At 36.9% G+C, this 18461-nt stretch overlaps 2 non-coding genes across 2 annotated transcripts; both read left to right on the top strand.

The window, feature by feature from the left end:
- Positions 1-3293: 3293 nt before the first annotated feature.
- Positions 3294-3366, top strand: TRNAC-GCA (transfer RNA cysteine (anticodon GCA)). Its single transcript has one exon. It is a non-coding gene; the product is annotated as a tRNA-Cys (tRNA).
- A 1834-nt stretch (positions 3367-5200) lies between these two features.
- On the top strand, positions 5201-5272 carry TRNAC-GCA (transfer RNA cysteine (anticodon GCA)). Its single transcript has one exon. It is a non-coding gene; the product is annotated as a tRNA-Cys (tRNA).
- Positions 5273-18461: the final 13189 nt, after the last annotated feature.

Consider the following 18461-nt stretch of genomic DNA (forward strand, 5'->3'; position numbering starts at 1 on the left):
AAATTGTGAAAGTTAGCATGTCCACTCTTAGATGGAATTGTGAAAGTTAGCACGTCCACTCTTAGATGGAATTGTGAAAGTTAGCATGTCCACTCTTAGATGGAATAGTGAAAGTTAGCATGTCCACTCTTAGATGGAATTGTGAAAGTTAGCATGTCCACTCTTAGATGGAATTGTGAAAGTTAGCATGTCCACTCTTAGATGGAATTGTGAAAGTTAGCATGTCCACTCTTAGATGGAATTGTGAAAGTTAGCATGTCCACTCTTAGATGGAATTGTGAAAGTTAGCATGTCCACTCTTAGATGGAATTGTGAATATTGACCTGCGTCGCATCTAGATGGAACTGTGAATATTAGCATGTGAAAGTTGCATTCACAAAGTGTCCCCTACAGCCTCTCCGTCAAGTCTGGAAATGTGCCCAATAGCCTCTCGGGTAAATGGAATTTAGAAGTGTGCCCAAGATCCCCCGTGAAAGTTGCATTTAGAAGTGCTACCACCTGTGAAAGTTGTTTAGAAGTGTGCCCAATAGCCACTCTGGAAAAATGAATTTAGAAATGTGCCCAGTAGACGCTCTGTGAAAATTGCTTTTAGAAGTGTGCACAATAGACACTCTGGAAAGTTGCACTTAGAAATGTACCCAATAACCTCGCTGTGAGATTTAGAAGTGTACCCATTAGCCCCTGTGAAAGATGCATCTAGAAGCGCTACCAATGGCTCCTGTGAAAGTTGATTTTAGAAGTGTATCCAATAGACACTCTGGAAAATTGCATTTAGAAGTGTGCCCAGTAGACGCTCTGTGAAAATTGCACTTAGACGTGTGCCCAATAACCTCGCTGTGAATTTAGTAGTGCTCCCAATAAACCACTCTGTGAAAGTTGCATTTAGAAGTGTGCCCAATAGCATCTCTGGTAAATTGAATTTAGAAGTGTTCCCAATAGCCTCGCTGGAAAAATGAATTTAGAAGTATTCCCAATAGCCTCGCTGGAAAATTGATTTTATAGTGCGCCCAGTAGCCTCTCTGTAGAAAATTGAATTTAGATACGAGTCCAATATCCTCTGTGAAAGCTGCATTTAGAAGTGCTACCAATAGCATCTGTGAAAGTTGATTTTAGAAGTGTATCCAATAGACACTCTGGAAAGTTGCATATAGAAGTTTGCCCAATAGCCTCTCTGGAAAACTGAAGTTAGAGTGCCCAGTAGACGCTCTATGAAAAATTGCGTTTAGAAGTGTACCCAATAGCCTCTGCAAGAGTTACACTTGAAGTGTGCCAATAGCATCTCTGATGAAATGAATTTAGAAGTGTTCCCAATAGACTCTGTATGGAAAATTGCACTTAGAAGTTCGCCCAGTTCCCTCTCTGGGAAAGTTGCATTCAGAAGTTTACACACTGAAAGAGCATATAACCCATCACACCACACCCCACGCTTACTCTCTCCTTTACATCACCACTCAACTAGAACACAGAGATACTATGACACCATTCGGTATAACTGTTCTCATACGAACATCCACCGCTTACTCCACATCATTCTATGTAAACACTGCTGGTCCCACACCCCCAGCCAGGCATTTTCCTCAGGCCTAACGCAGCCACATCCGTTCCGGATAAATCCTGCCAGAACAAACACATTCTCCTGATCTCTCAACCACCACACCTACCGATAAGAAGCAGCTATTACACGTGTACCGCACAAGCTGCACACATATCCGGTGCTCACACGCACCTTTTGACTCTCCCTACTCTCTCTACTGATCTGAACTTCGGTTCCCAAGGGCGTTCAACCTACCAGCGCCTTTAGACCATACCAATGGTATATAAGGCGCTATATAAGTGCAAAATAACAATAACAATAACAATAACAATTCAAGGGTTTAACTCAGTGGTAGAGCGTAGGAGTGCAGTTCAAGAAGTCCCTGTTTCATAACCATATACCCTCGTCAATAGATCCTGTTAAAATGTTTTTCAACCCAATGTACTTTAAGAAACAAAAGGATATATCATCATTTCATATAAAAAACAATGAACAATTGGGTTTAACTATGCTCTTAGCACAAAATCAACAAACTGCAGTAGAGAAGCAGTTACGTTTTGCAGAATTTGTGCATTTGACAAAAGTTTTTTTTCCATGTTCCAAGATCTACATGTGATACGAAATGTAGGAATTCTTGCAATGGAAACCTCACTGTATTTTACCAAGGTAGATAAAGGACATCTGTTGTACCCCTTATACTTATAAGGAGGGTTTGGTGGCTGAAAATGCATTGCTTTGATGGTGATTGCATGTTGCTTCCACTTTGTACATATTACTGAATAAATAAAGGTGAACATTTCAGAAATGGGGGTATAGCTCAGGGGTAGAGGATTTCACTGCAGATCAAAAGGACTCTAGTTCAAATATGGGTGCCCCCTTGTCCATCTGTTTTACCTGTAGAAATATTTTTTTAATTAAATAAATTGAAGTAAACATTTACAATCTTAGCATTTTATGTAATAAGCAACACATTTCTACATTTGAAATACTCCTGATCATCACCTGAAACATAGGGTAAACACCATTAAGCTGTTTAGGATTTCTTCATATGATACAAGCTGTGTTTTACATTCACCCAAGTTCTACTGGTGATATTATCAGTTTGAAATAGTCCATTGGAAGTTCATATGAATGTTATAAAACTGTGGTGGAAACCAATAATATGCCCTTAATGAAATGTATTAATTTGTACAACTGACCAGAAGTGCACTTATGTCATTAGTTCTACAAGTTCCATACAGTCACCCACTCTATCACCTTTTTAAAAAAGGGCAGTTTTCAACGTTGAAGGGTTTATGTCAGTGGTAGAGCGTAGGAGTGCCTTTCAAGAAGTTCCTGTTTCATAACCATATACCCTCTTCAATAGATCCTGTTAAAATGTTTTTCAACCCAATGCACTGTAAGAAACAATAGGATATATCATCATTTCATATACAAAACAATGAACAATTGGGTTTAACTATGCTCTTAGCACAAAATCAACAAACTGCAGTAGAGAAGCAGTTACATTTTGCAGAATGTGTGCATTTGACAAAAGATTTTCTTTCCATCTTCCAAGATCTACATGTGATACGAAATGTATGACTTCTTGCCATGGAAACCTCAATGTATTTTACCAAGGCAGATAAAGGACATCCTTTGCACCCCATATACTTATAAGGAGGGTTTGGTGGCTGAAAATGCATTGCTTTGATGGTGATTGCATGTTGCTTGCACTTTGTACATATTACAGAATAAATAAATGTGAATTTCTCAGAACTGGGGGTATAGCTCAGTGGTAGAGCATTTGACTGCAGATCAAGAGGTCCCTAGTTCAAATCTGGGTGCCCCATTGTCCATCTGTTTTAATTGTAGAAATATTTTTTTAATTAAATAAATTGAAGAAAACATTTACAATCTCAGCATTTTATGTAATGAGCTACACATTTCTACATTTGAAATACTCCTGATCATCTCCTGAAACATAGGGTAAACACCATTAAGCTGTTTCGGATTTCTTCGTATGATACAAGCTGTGTATTACATTCACCCAAGTTCTACTGGTGATATTATCAGTTTGAATTAGTCCATTGGAAGCTCATATGAATGTTATAAATCTGTGGTGGAAACCAATAATATGCCCTTAATGAAATGTATTAATTTGTACAGCTGACCAGAAGTGCACTGATGTCATTAGTTCTACAAGTTCCATACAGTCACCCACTCTATCACTTTTTTAAAAAAGGGCAGTTTTCAGCATTCAAGGGTTTATGTCAGTGGTAGAGGGTAGGAAGCAGTTCAAGAAGTCCCTGTTTCATAACCATATACCCTCTTCAATAGATCCTGTTAACATGTTTTTCAACCCAATGCACTGTAAGAAACAATAGGATATATCATCATTTCATATACAAAACAATGAACAAATGGGTTTAACTATGCTCTTAGCACAAAATCAACAAACTGCAGTAGAGAAGCAGTTACATTTTGCAGAATTTGTGCATTTGACAAAACATTTTTTTTCCATGTTCCAAGATCTACATGTGATACCAAATGTATGACTTCTTGCAATGGAAACCTCACTGTATTTTACCAAGGCAGATAAAGGACATCTTGTGTACCCCTTATAGTTATGAGGAGGGTTTGCTGGCTGAAAATGCATTGCTTTGATGGTGATTGCATGTTGCTTCCACTTTGTACATATTACTGAATTAATTTAGGTAAACATTTCAGAATTGGGGGTATAGCTCTGTGGTAGAGCGTTTCATTGCATAACAAGAGGTCCCTCGTTCAAATCTGGGTGCCCCCATGTCCACATGTTTTACCTGTAGAAACATTTTTTTAATTAAATAAATTGAAGTAAACATTTACAATCTTAGCATTTTATGTAATGAGCAACACATTTCTACATTTGAAATACTTTTGATCATCACCTGAAACATAGGGTGAACACCATTAAGCTGTTTAGGATTTCTTCATATGATACAAGCTGTGTTTTACATTCACCCAAGTTCTACTGGTGATATTATCAGTTTGAAATAGTCCATTGGAAGCTCATATGAATGTTATAAAACTGTGGTGGAAACCAATAACATGCCCTTAATTAAATGTATTAATTTGTACAGCTGACCAGAAGTGCACTGATGTCATTAGTTCTACAAGTTCCATACAGTCACCCACTCTATCACCTTTTTAAAAAAGGGCAGTTTTCAGCATTCAAGGGTTTAACTCAGTGGTAGAGCGTAGGAGTGCAGTTCAAGAAGTCCCTCTTTCATAACCATATACCCTTGTCAATATATCCTGTTAACATGTTTTTCAACCAAATGCTCTGTAAGAAACAATAAGATATATCATCATTTCATATAAAAAACAATGAACAATTGGGTTTAACTATGCTCTTAGCAGAAAATCAACAAACTGCAGTAGAGAAGCAGTTACGTTTTGCAGAATTTGTGCATTTGACAAAAGTTTTTTTTCCATGTTCCAAGATCTACATGTGATACGAAATGTATGAATTCTTGCAATGGAAACCTCACTGTATTTTACCAAGGCAGATAAAGGACATCTTTTGTACCCCTTATACTTATAAGGAGGGTTTGGTGGCTGAAAATGCATTGCTTTGATGGTGATTGAATGTTGCTTCCACTTTGTACATATTACTGAATAAATAAAGTGGAAAATTTCAGAAGTGGGGCTATAGCTCAGTGGTAGAGCATTTGACTGCAGATCAAGAGGTCCCTAGTTCAAATCTGGGTGCCCCCTTATCCAACTGTTTTACCTGTAGAAATATTTGTTTAATTAAATAAATTGAAGAAAACATTTACAATATTATCATTTTATGTAATGAGCAACACATTTCTACATTTGAAATACTCCTGATCATCTCCTGAAACATAGGGTAAACACCATGAAACTGTTTAGGATTTCTTCATATGATACAAGCTGTGTTTTACATTCACCCAAGTTCTACTGGTGATATTATCAGTTTGAAATAGTCCATTGGAAGCTCATATGAATGTTATAAAACTATGGTGGAAACCAATAATATGCCCTTAATGAAATGTATTAATTTGTACAGCTGACCAGAAGTGCACTGATGTCATTAGTTCTACAAGTTCCATACAGTCACCCACTCTATCACCTTTTTTAAAAAAGTGCAGTTTTCAGCATTCAAGGGTTTAACTCAGTGGTAGAGCATAGGAGTGCAGTTCAAGAAATCCCTGTTTCATAATCATATACCCTCGTCAATAGATCCTGTTAAAATGTTTTTCAACCCAATGTACTGTAAGAAACAAAAGGATATATCATCATTTCATATAAAAAACAATGAACAATTGGGTTTAACTATGCTCTTAGCACAAAATCAACAAACTGCAGTAGAGAAGCAGTTACGTTTTGCAGAATTTGTGCATTTGACAAAAGTTTTTTTTTCCATGTTCCAAGATCTACATGTGATACGAAATGTATGAATTCTTGCAATGGAAATCTCACTATATTTTACCAAGGCAGATAAAGGACATCGTTTGTACCCCTTATACTTATAAGGAGGGTTTGGTGGCTGAAAATGCATTGCTTTGATGGTGATTGCATGTTGCTTCCACTTTGTACATATTACTGAATAAGTAAAGGTGAACATTTCAGAAATGGGGTTATAGCTCAGGGATAGAGCATTTCACTGCAGATCAAGAGGTCCCTAGTTCAAATCTGGGTGCCCCCTTATCCAACTGTTTTACCTGTAGAAATATTTTTTTAATTAGATAAATTGAAGTAAACATTTACAATCTTAGCATTTTATGTAATGAGCAACACATTTCTACATTTGAAATACTCCTGATCATCACCTGAAACATAGGGTAAACACCATTAAGATGTTTAGGATTTCTTCATATGATACAAGCTGTGCTTTACATTCACCCAAGTTCTACTGGTGATATGATCAGTTTGAACTAGGCCATTGGAAGCTCATATGAATGTTATAAAACTGTGGTGGAAACAAATAATATGCCCTTAATGAAATGTATTAATTTGTACTGCTGACCAGAAGTGCTCTGATGTCATGAGTTCTACAAGTTCCGTAGAGTCACCCAGTCTATCACCTTTTTAAAAAAGGGCAGTTTTCAACATTGAAGGGTTTATGTCAGTGGTAGAGCGTAGGAGTGTAGTTCAAGAAGTCCCTGTTTCATAACCATATACCTTCTTCAATAGATCCTGTTAAAATGTTTTTCAACCCAATGCACTGTAAGAAACAATAGGATATATCATCATTTCATATACAAAACAATGAACAATTGGGTTTAACTATGCTCTTAGCACAAAATCACCAAACTGCAGTAGAGAAGCAGTTACATTTTGCAGTATTTGTCCATTTGACAAAAGATTTGTTTTCCATGTTCCAAGATCTACATGTGATACGAAATGTATGAATTCCTGCAATGGAAACCTCACTGTATTTTACCAAGGCAGATAAAGGACATCTTTTGTACCCCTTATACTTATAAGAAGGGTTTGGTGGCTGAAAATGCATTGCATTGATGGTGATTGCATGTTGCTTCCACTTTGTACATATTACTGAATAAATAAAGGTGAACATTTCAGAAATGGGGGTATAGCTCAGGGGTAGAGCATTTCACTGCAGATTAAAAGGTCCCTAGTTCAAATCAGGGTGCCCCCTTGTCCAACTGTTTTACCTGTAGAAATATGTTTTTAATTAAATAAATTGAAGTAAACATTTACAATCTTAGCATTTTATGTAATGAGCAACAGATTTCTACATTTGAAATACTCCTGATCATCATCTGAAACATAGGGTAAACACCGTTAAGTTGTTTAGAATTTCTTCATATGATAGAAGCTGTGTTTTACATTCACCCAAGTTCTACTGGTGATATGATTAGTTTGAAATAGTCCATTGGAAGCTCATATGAATGTTATAAAACTGTGGTGGAAACCAATAATATGCCCTTAATGAAATGTATTAATTTGTACAGCTGACCAGAAGTGCACTGATGTCATTAGTTCTACAAGTTCCATACAGTCACCCACTCTATCACCTTTTTAAAAAAGGGCAGTTTTCAGCATTCAAGGGTTTATGTCAGTGGTAGAGCGTGGGAGTGCTTTTCAAGAAGTTCCTGTTTCATAACCATATACCCTCTTCAATAGATCCTGTTAAAATGGTTTTCAACCCAATGCACTGTAAGAAACTATAGGATATATCATCATTTCATATACAAAACAATGAACAATTGGGTTTAACTATGCTCTTAGCACAAAATCAACAAACTGCAGTAGAGAAGCAGTTACATTTTGCAGAATTTGTGCATTTGACAAAAGATTTTTTTCCATGTTCCAAGATCTACATGTGATACGAAATGTATGAATTCTTGCAATGGAAACCTCACTGTATTTTACCAAGGCAGATAAGGACATCCTTCGCACCCCACATACTTATAAGGAAGGTTTGGTGGCTGAAAATGTATTGCTTTGATGGTGATTGCATGTTGCTTGCACTTTGTACATATTACTGAATTAATAAAAGTGAACTTTTCAGAACTGGGGGTATAGCTCCGTGGTAGAGCATTTGCCTGCAGATTAAGAGGTCTCTAGCCCAAATCTGGGTGCTCCCTTGTTCAACTGTTTTACCTGTAGAAATATTTTTTTAATTAAATAAATTGAAGAAAACATTTACAATCTTAGCATTTTATGTAATGAGCAACACATCTCTACATTTGAATTACTCCTGAAACATAGGGTCAACACCATGAAACTGTTTAGGATTTCTTCATATGATACAAGCTGTGTTTTACATTCACCCAATTTCTACTGGTGATATTATCAGTTTGAAATAGTCCATTGGAAGCTCATATGAATGTTATAAAACTGTGGTGGAAACCAATAACATGCCCTTAATTAAATGTATTAATTTGTACAGCTGACCAGAAGTGCACTGATGTCATTAGTTCCACAAGTTCCATACAGTCACCCACTCTATCACCTTTTTAAAAAAAGGCAGTTTTCAGCATTCAAGGGTTTAACTCAGTGGTAGAGCGTAGGAGTGCAGTTCAAGAAGTCCCTCTTTAATAACCATATACCCTTGTCAATATATCCTGTTAAAATGTTTTTCAACCCAATGCACTGTAAGAAACAATAAGATATATCATCATTTCATATAAAAAACAATGAACAATTGGGTTTAACTATGCTCTTAGCAGAAAATCAACAAACTGCAGTAGAGAAGCAGTTACGTTTTGCAGAATTTGTGCATTTGACAAAAGTTTTTTTTCCATGTTCCAAGATCTACATGTGATACGAAATGTATGAATTCTTGCAATGGAAACCTCACTGTATTTTACCAAAGCAGATAAAGGCCATCTTTTGTACCCCTTATACTTATAAGGAGGGTTTGGTGGCTGAAAATGTATTGCTTTGATGGTGATTGCATGTTGCTTCCACTTTGTACATATTACTGAATAAATAAAGGTGAACATTTCGGAAATGGGGTTATAGCTCAGGGATAGAGCATTTCACTGCAGATCAAGAGGTCCCTAGTTCAAATCTGGGTGCCCCCTTATCCAACTGTTTTACCTGTAGAAATATTTTTTTAATTAGATAAATTGAAGTAAACATTTACAATCTTAGCATTTTATGTAATGAGCAACACATTTCTACATTTGAAATACTCCTGATCATCACCTGAAACATAGGGTAAACACCATTAAGATGTTTAGGATTTCTTCATATGATACAAGCTGTGCTTTACATTCACCCAAGTTCTACTGGTGATATGATCAGTTTGAACTAGTCCATTGGAAGCTCATATGAATGTTATAAAACTGTGGTGGAAACCAATAGTATGCCCTTAATGAAATTTATTAATTTGTACTGCTGACCAGAAGTGCTCTGATGTCATGAGTTCTACAAGTTCCGTAGAGTCACCCAGTCTATCACCTTTTTAAAAAAGGGCAGTTTTCAACATTGAAGGGTTTATGTCAGTGGTAGAGCGTAGGAGTGTAGTTCAAGAAGTCCCTGTTTCATAACCATATACCTTCTTCAATAGATCCTGTTAAAATGTTTTTCAACCCAATGCACTGTAAGAAACAATAGGATATATCAACATTTCATATACAAAACAATGAACAATTGGGTTTAACTATGCTCTTAGCACAAAATCACCAAACTGCAGTAGAGAAGCAGTTACATTTTGCAGTATTTGTCCATTTGACAAAAGATTTGTTTTCCATGTTCCAAGATCTACATGTGATACGAAATGTATGAATTCTTGCAATGGAAACCTCACTGTATTTTACCAAGGCAGATAAAGGACATCTTTTGTACCCCTTATACTTATAAGGAGGGTTTGGTGGCTGAAAATGCATTGCTTTGATGGTGATTGCATGTTGCTTCCCCTTTGTACATATTACTGAATAAATAAAGGTGAACATTTCAGAAATGGGGGTATAGCTCAGGGGTAGAGCATTTCACTGCAGATCAAAAAGTCCCTAGTTCAAATCTGGGTGCCCCCTTGTCCAACTGTTTTACCTGTAGAAATATTTTTTAATTAAATAAATTGAAGTAAGCATTTACAATCTTAGCATTTTATGTAATGAGCAACACATTTCTACGTTTCAAATACTCCTGATCATCACCTGAAACATAGGGTAAACACCATTAAGCTGTTTAGGATTTCTTTGTATGATACAAGCTGTGTTTTACATTCACCCAAGTTCTACTGGTGATATTATCAGTTTGAAATAGTCCATTGGAAGCTCATATGAATGTTATAAAACTGTGGTGGAAACCAATATTATGCCCTTAATGAAATGTATTAATTTGTACTGCTGACCAGAAGTGCTCTGATGCCATTAGTTCTACAAGTTCCGTAGAGTCACCCAGTCTATCACCTTTTTAAAAAAGGGCAGTTTTCAACATTGAAGGGTTTATGTCAGTGGTAGAGCGTAGGAGTGTAGTTCAAGAAGTCCCTGTTTCATAACCATATACCCTCTTCAATAGATCCTGTTAAAATGTTTTTCAACCCAATGCACTGTAAGAAACAATAGGATATATCATCATTTCATATACAAAACAATGAACAGTTGGGTTTAACTATGCTCTTAGCACAAAATCACCAAACTGCAGTAGAGAAGCAGTTACATTTTGCAGAATTTGTGCATTTGACAAAAGTTTTTTTCCATGTTCCAAGATCTACATGTGATACGAAATGTATGATTCTTGCAATGGAAACCTCACTGTATTTTACCAAGGCAGATAAAGGACATCTTTTGTACCCCTTATACTTACAAGGAGGGTTTGGTGGCTGAAAATGCATTGCTTTGATGGTGATTGCATGTTGTTTCCACTTTATACATATTACTGAATAAATAAAGATGAAAAAATTCAGAAATGGGGGTATAGCTCAGGGGTAGACCATTTCACTGCAGATCAAAAGGTCCCTAGTTCAAAACTGGGTGCCCCCTTGTCCAACTGTTTTACCTGTAGAAATATTTTTTTAATTAAATAAATTGAAGTAAACATTTACAATCTTAGCATGTTATGTAATGAGCAACACATTTCTACATCTGAAATACTCCTGATCATCACCTGAAACATAGGGTAAACACCACTAAGCTGTTTAGGATTTCTTCATATGATACAAGCTGTGTTTTACATTCCCCCAAGTTCTACTGGTGATATGATTAGTTTGAAATAGTCCATTGGAAGCTCATATGAATGTTATAAAACTGTGGTGGAAACCAATAATATGCCCTTAATGAAATGTATTAATTTGTAAAGCTGACCAGAAGTGCACTGATGTCATTAGTTCTACAAGTTCCATACAGTCACCCACTCTATCACCTTTTTAAAAAAGGGCAGTTTTCAGCATTCAAGGGTTTATGTCAGTGGTAGAGCGTAGGAGTGCTTTTCAAGAAGTCCCTGTTTCATAACCATATACCCTCTTCAATAGATCCTGTTAAAATGTTTTTCAACCCAATGCACTGTAAGAAACAATAGGATATATCATCATTTCATATACAAAACAATGAATAATTGGGTTAAACTATGCTCTTAGCACAAAATCAACAAAATGCAGTAGAGAAGCAGTTACATTTTGCAGAATGTGTGCATTTGACAAAAGATTTTTATTTTCCATGTTCGAAGATCTACATGTGATACGAAATGTATGAATTATTGCAATGGAAACCTCACTGTATTTTACCAAGGCAGATAAAGGACATCTTTTGTACCCCATTCACTTATAAGGAGGGTTTGGTGGCTGAAAATGCATTGCTTTGATGGTGATTGCATGTTGCTTCCACTTTGTACATATTACTGAATAAATATAGGGGAAAATTTCAGAAATGGGGGTATAGCTCAGTGGTAGAGCATTTGACTGCAGATCAAGAGGTACCAAGTTCAAATCTAGGTGCCCCTTTGATCAACTGTTTTACCTGTAGAAATATTTTTTTAATTATATAAATTGAAGAAAACATTTACAATCTCAGCATTTTATGTAATGAGCAACACATTTCTACATTTGAAATACACCTGATCATCTCCTGAAACATGGGGTAAACACCATGAAACTGTTTAGGATTTCTTCATATGATACAAGCTGTGTTTTACATTCACCCAAGTTCTACTGGTGATATTATCAGTTTAAAATAGTCCATTGGAAGCTCATATGAATGTTATAAAGCTGTGGTGGAAACCAATAATATGCCCTTAATGAAATGTATTAATTTGTACAGCTGACCAGAAGTGCACTGATGTCATTAGTTCTACAGGTTCCATACCGTCACCCACTCTATCACCTTTTTAAAAAAGGGCAGTTTTCAGCATTCAAGGGTTTAACTCAGTGGTAGAGAATAGGAGTGCAGTTCAAGAAGTCCCTGTTTCATAACCATATACCCTTGTCAATAGATCCTGTTAAAATGTGTTTCAACCCAATGCACTGTAAGAAACAATAGGATATATCTTCATTTCATATAAAAAAAAATGAACAATTGGGTTTAACTATGCTCTTAGCACAAAATCAACAAACTGCAGTAGAGAAGTAGTTAAGTTTTGCAGAATTTGTGCATTTGACAAAAGTTTTTTTTCCATGTTCCAAGATCTACATGTGATACGAAATGTATGATTCTTGCAATGGAAACCTCACTGTATTTTACCAAGGCAGATAAAGGACGTCTTTTGTACCCCTTATACTTACAAGGAGGGTTTGGTGGCTGAACATGCATTGCTTTGATGGTGATTGCATGTTGCTTCCACTTTATACATATTACTGAATAAATAAAGATGGACAATTCTGAAATGGTGGTATAGCTCAGGGGTAGAGCATTTCACTGCAGATCAACAGGTCCCTAGTTCAAATCTGGGTGCCCCCTTATCCAACTTTTTTACCTGTAGAAATATGTTTTTAATTAAATAAACTGAAGTAAACATTTACAATCTTAGCATTTTATGTAATGAGCAACACATTTCTACATTTGAAATACTCATGATCATCACCTGAAACATAGGGTAAACACAATTAACATGTTTAGGATTTCTTCATATGATACAAGCTGTGCTTTACATTCACCCAAGTTCTACTGGTGATATGATCAGTTTGAACTAGTCCATTGGAAGCTCATATGAATGTTATAAAACTGTGGTGGAAACCAATAATATGCCCTTAATGAAATGTATTAATTTGTACTGCTGACCAGAAGTGCTCTGATGTCAAGAGTTCTACAAGTTCCGTAGAGTCACCCAGTCTATCACCTTTTTAAAAAAGGGCAGTTTTCAACATTGAAGGGTTTATGTCAGTGGTAGAGCGTAGGAGTGTAGTTCAAGAAGTCCCTGTTTCATAACCATATACCTTCTTCAATAGATCCTGTTAAAATGTTTTTCAACCCAATGCACTGTAAGAAACAATAGGATATATCATCATTTCATATACAAAACAATGAACAATTGGGTTTAACTATGCTCTTAGCACAAAATCACCAAACTGCAGTAGAGAAGCAATTACATTTTGCAGTATTTGTCCATTTGACAAAAGATTTGTTTTCCATGTTCCAAGATCTACATGTGATACGAAATGTATGAATTCTTGCAATGGAAACCTCACTGTATTTTACCAAGGCAGATAAAGGACATCTTTTGTACCCCTTATACTTATAAGGAGGGTTTGGTGGCTGAAAATGCATTGCTTTGATGGTGATTGCATGTTGCTTCCACTTTGTACATATTACTGAATAAATATAGGTGAACATTTCAGAAATGGGGGTATAGCTCAGGGGTAGAGCATTTCACTGCAGATCAAAAAGTCCCTAGTTCAAATCTGGGTGCCCCCTTGTCCAACTGTTTTACCTGTAGAAATATTTTTTAATTAAATAAATTGAAGTAAGCATTTACAATCTTAGCATTTTATGTAATGAGCAACACATTTCTACGTTTCAAATACTCCTGATCATCACCTGAAACATAGGGTAAACACCATTAAGCTGTTTAGGATTTCTTTGTATGATACAAGCTGTGTTTTACATTCACCCAAGTTCTACTGGTGATATTATCAGTTTGAAATAGTCCATTGGAAGCTCATATGAATGTTATAAAACGGTGGTGGAAACCAATAATATGCCCTTAATGAAATGTATTAATTTGTACTGCTGACCAGAAGTGCTCTGATGCCATTAGTTCTACAAGTTCCGTAGAGTCACCCAGTCTATCACCTTTTTAAAAAAGGGCAGTTTTCAACATTGAAGGGTTTATGTCAGTGGTAGAGCGTAGGAGTGTAGTTCAAGAAGTCCCTGTTTCATAACCATATACCCTCTTCAATAGATCCTGTTAAAATGTTTTTCAACCCAATGCACTGTAAGAAACAATAGGATATATCATCATTTCATATACAAAACAATGAACAGTTGGGTTTAACTATGCTCTTAGCACAAAATCACCAAACTGCAGTAGAGAAGCAGATACATTTTGCAGAATTTGTGCATTTGACAAAGGTTTTTTTCCATGTTCCAAGATCTACATGTGATATGAAATGTATGATTCTTGCAATGGAAACCTCACTGTATTTTACCAAGGCAGATAAAGGACATCTTTTGTACCCCTTATACTTACAAGGAGGGTTTGGTGGCTGAACATGCATTGCTTTGATGGTGATTGCATGTTGCTTCCACTTTATACATATTACTGAATAAATAAAGAAGAACAATTCAGAAATGGGGGTATAGCTCAGGGGTAGAGCATTTCACTGCAGATCAAAAGGTCCCTAGTTCAAATCTGGGTGCCCCCTTGTCCAACTGTTTTACCTGTAGAAATATGTTTTTAATTAAATAAACTGAAGTAAACATTTACAATCTTAGCATTTTATGTAATGAGCAACACATTTCTACATTTGAAATACTCCTGATCATCATCTGAAACATAGGGTAAACACCATTAAGCTGTTTAGGATTTCTTCATATGATACAAGCTGTGTTTTACATTCACCCAAGTTCTACTGGTGATATGATTAGTTTGAAATAGTCCATTGGAAGCTCATATGAATGTTATAAAACTGTGGTGGAAACCAATAATATGCCCTTAATGAAATGTATTAATTTGTACATCTCACCAGAAGTGCACTGATGTCATTAGTTCTACAAGTTCCATACAGTCACCCACTCTATCACCTTTTTAAAAAAGGGCAGTTTTCAACATTGAAGGATTTATGTCAGTGGTAGAGCGTAGGAGTGTAGTTCAAGAAGTCCCTGTTTCATAACCATATACCCTCGTCAATAGATCCTGTTAAAATGTTTTTCAACCCAATGCACTGTAAGAAACAATAGGATATATATTCATTTCATATACAAAACAATGAACAATTGGGTTTAACTATGCTCTTAGCACAAAATCAACAAACTGCAGTAGAGAAGCAGTTACATTTTGCAGTATTTGTCCATTTGACAAAAGATTTGTTTTCCATGTTCCAAGATCTACATGTGATACGAAATGTATGAATTCCTGCAATGGAAACCTCACTGTATTTTACCAAGGCAGATAAAGGACATCTTTTGTACCCCTTATACTTATAAGGAGGGTTTGGTGGCTGAAAATGCATTGCTTTGATGGTGATTGCATGTTGCTTCCACTTTGTACATATTACTGAATAAATAAAGGTGAACTTTTCAGAAATGGGGTTATAGCTCAGGGGTAGAGCATTTCACTGCAGATCAAAAAGTCCCTAGTTCAAATCTGGGTGCCCCTGTGTCCAACTGTTTTACCTGTAGAAATATTTTTTTAATTAAATAAATTGAAGTAAGCATTTACAATCTTAGCATTTTATGTAATGAGCAACACATTTCTACATTTGAAATACTCCTGATCATCACCTGAAACATAGGGTAAACACCATTAAGCTGTTTAGGATTTCTTTGTATGATACAAGCTGTGTTTTACATTCACCCAAGTTCTACTGGTGATATTATCTGTTTGAAATAGTCCATTGGAAGCTCATATGAATGTTATAAAACTGTGGTGGAAACCAATAATATGCCCTTAATGAAATGTATTAATTTGTACAGCTGACCAGAAGTACACTGATGTCATTAGTTCTACAAGTTCCATACAGTCACCCACTCTATCACCTTTTTAAAAAAAGTGCAGTTTTCAGCATTCAAGGGTTTAACTCAGTGGTAGAGCATAGGAGTGCAGTTCAAGAAATCCCTGTTTCATAACCATATACCCTCGTCAATAGATCCTGTTAAAATGTTTTTCAACCCAATGTACTGTAAGAAACAAAAGGATATATCATCATTTCATATAAAAAACAATGAACAATTGGGTTTAACTATGCTCTTAGCACAAAATCAACAAACTGCAGTAGAGAAGCAGTTACGTTTTGCAGAATTTGTGCATTTGACAAAAGTTTTTTTTTCCATGTTCCAAGATCTACATGTGATACGAAATGTATGAATTCTTGCAATGGAAACCTCACGGTATTTTACCAAGGCAGATAAAGGACATCGTTTGTACCCCTTATACTTATAAGGAGGGTTTGGTGGCTGAAAATGCATTGCGTTGATGGTGATTGCATGTTGCTTCCACTTTGTACATATTACTGAATAAGTAAAGGTGAACATTTCAGAAATGGGGTTATAGCTCAGGGATAGAGCATTTCACTGCAGATCAAGAGGTCCCTAGTTCACATCTGGGTGCCCCCTTATCCAACTGTTTTACCTGTAGAAATATTTTTTTAATTAGATAAATTGAAGTAAACATTTACAATCTTAGCATTTTATGTAATGAGCAACACATTTCTACATTTGAAATACTCCTGATCATCACCTGAAACATAGGGTAAACACCATTAAGATGTTTAGGATTTCTTCATATGATACAAGCTGTGCTTTACATTCACCCAAGTTCTACTGGTGATATGATCAGTTTGAACTAGTCCATTGGAAGCTCATATGAATGTTATAAAACTGTGGTGGAAACCAATAATATGCCCTTAATGAAATGTATTAATTTGTACTGCTGACCAGAAGTGCTCTGATGTCATTAGTTCTACAAGTTCCGTAGAGTCACCCAGTCTATCACCTTTTTAAAAAAGGGCAGTTTTCAACATTGAAGGGTTTATGTCAGTGGTAGAGCGTAGGAGTGTAGTTCAAGAAGTCCCTGTTTCATAACCATATCCCCTCTTCAATAGATCCTGTTAAAATGTTTTTCAACCCAATGCACTGTAAGAAACAATAGGATATATCATCATTTCATATACAAACCAATGAACAATTGGGTTTAACTATGCTCTTAGCACAAAATCACCAAACTGCAGTAGTGTAATAATTCAGACTGATTACGAGAGATGTGAATGACCGAAAGGTTACCTTAGAGAAACACTCGTCGTTCTCCCTCCTTCGCCTCCTTCTTCGGAAATGGTTCCGACAGGGGTAGAGAATGAGTGCCTCCCTGAGACCCTTCCTCCGCCTCAAATACAAAGATTAAGGAAGGGAAGGATTCCAGGGAAACCCTCTGGGGAAGAAAACCCTGTGTCGATGTCCACTGGATGGATGTCGTCTGTCCGGAGAAGTTCTTGGTAACCAGAACGTCTGCTGGAGTGGGCCGTCTGATTGGAGACAGAGGAAAGCGGTAAGTTGGAGCAAGGAAACTAGAAAGCAGAATATAGGTTGAGGAAATGAGGAGTACCTGATGGGAAGGGGGAAGCACCTATAAGGCTATATTGCAGGTCTTCCGAAGAGAGGCGGACAGAAGTAACTTCGAGGACGTTCCCGAAAGAAAATGGTTCTCAGATCTTTCTGCACAGGTAAGAGAATATTAGGTGTAACTTCTGGTCTATTTCTAACCTTTGATATATTACGGATTGAATGGCAATATTCACGTACCGCACGCCAGGCAGGGAGTCTCACTAGCGAACCGGTCAGTGAGCTTCAATTCAGAACGAGTGATGCAGAGGGAAACCACTCGAGACTTAGATGTCTTGTATGAGTTGGGAGAAGGAAGCGAGCCTGAAAACAGGGGAGAGGAAAGGGTAGAGTTATACGGAAGAAATTACAAACAAACGAGCCTATAATAGATCCTAGTATCGAACTCACGAAGCGTTGTTGTTGAAGAGTAGCAACGCATCCGCGCGTTGTTCGCAGGACCAGATGAACCGGCTCCGGAGTCGGGGGGCGGTCCTTCCAGCGCGCGGCAATGGTGCAAGCCTAGACCCACACATTCTGTAGCGGCGGCCATCTTGGGAGTAAAGATGGCCGCAACCCGTCTAATCGACCATCTATGCCACAGTGACCAAGGTCTCCGTAGGGGCGTGACAGTATGCCCCCTCCGAAGGGCAGGGCCCCCCGGCTTCCCCGGATGATTACGGAAGAAACGGCGAATAAGGGCCGGTGCATGCACTGCAGATGCAGGTTCCCAGGAACGGTCCGCCGGAGAATAACCTTGCCAGTCAATCAGAAACTGC

This window comes from Ambystoma mexicanum, unplaced genomic scaffold, assembly GCF_040938575.1.
Source record: "Ambystoma mexicanum isolate Mex_15411 unplaced genomic scaffold, UKY_AmexF1_1 Mex_scaf66, whole genome shotgun sequence".
NCBI classification, from domain to species: domain Eukaryota; kingdom Metazoa; phylum Chordata; class Amphibia; order Caudata; family Ambystomatidae; genus Ambystoma; species Ambystoma mexicanum.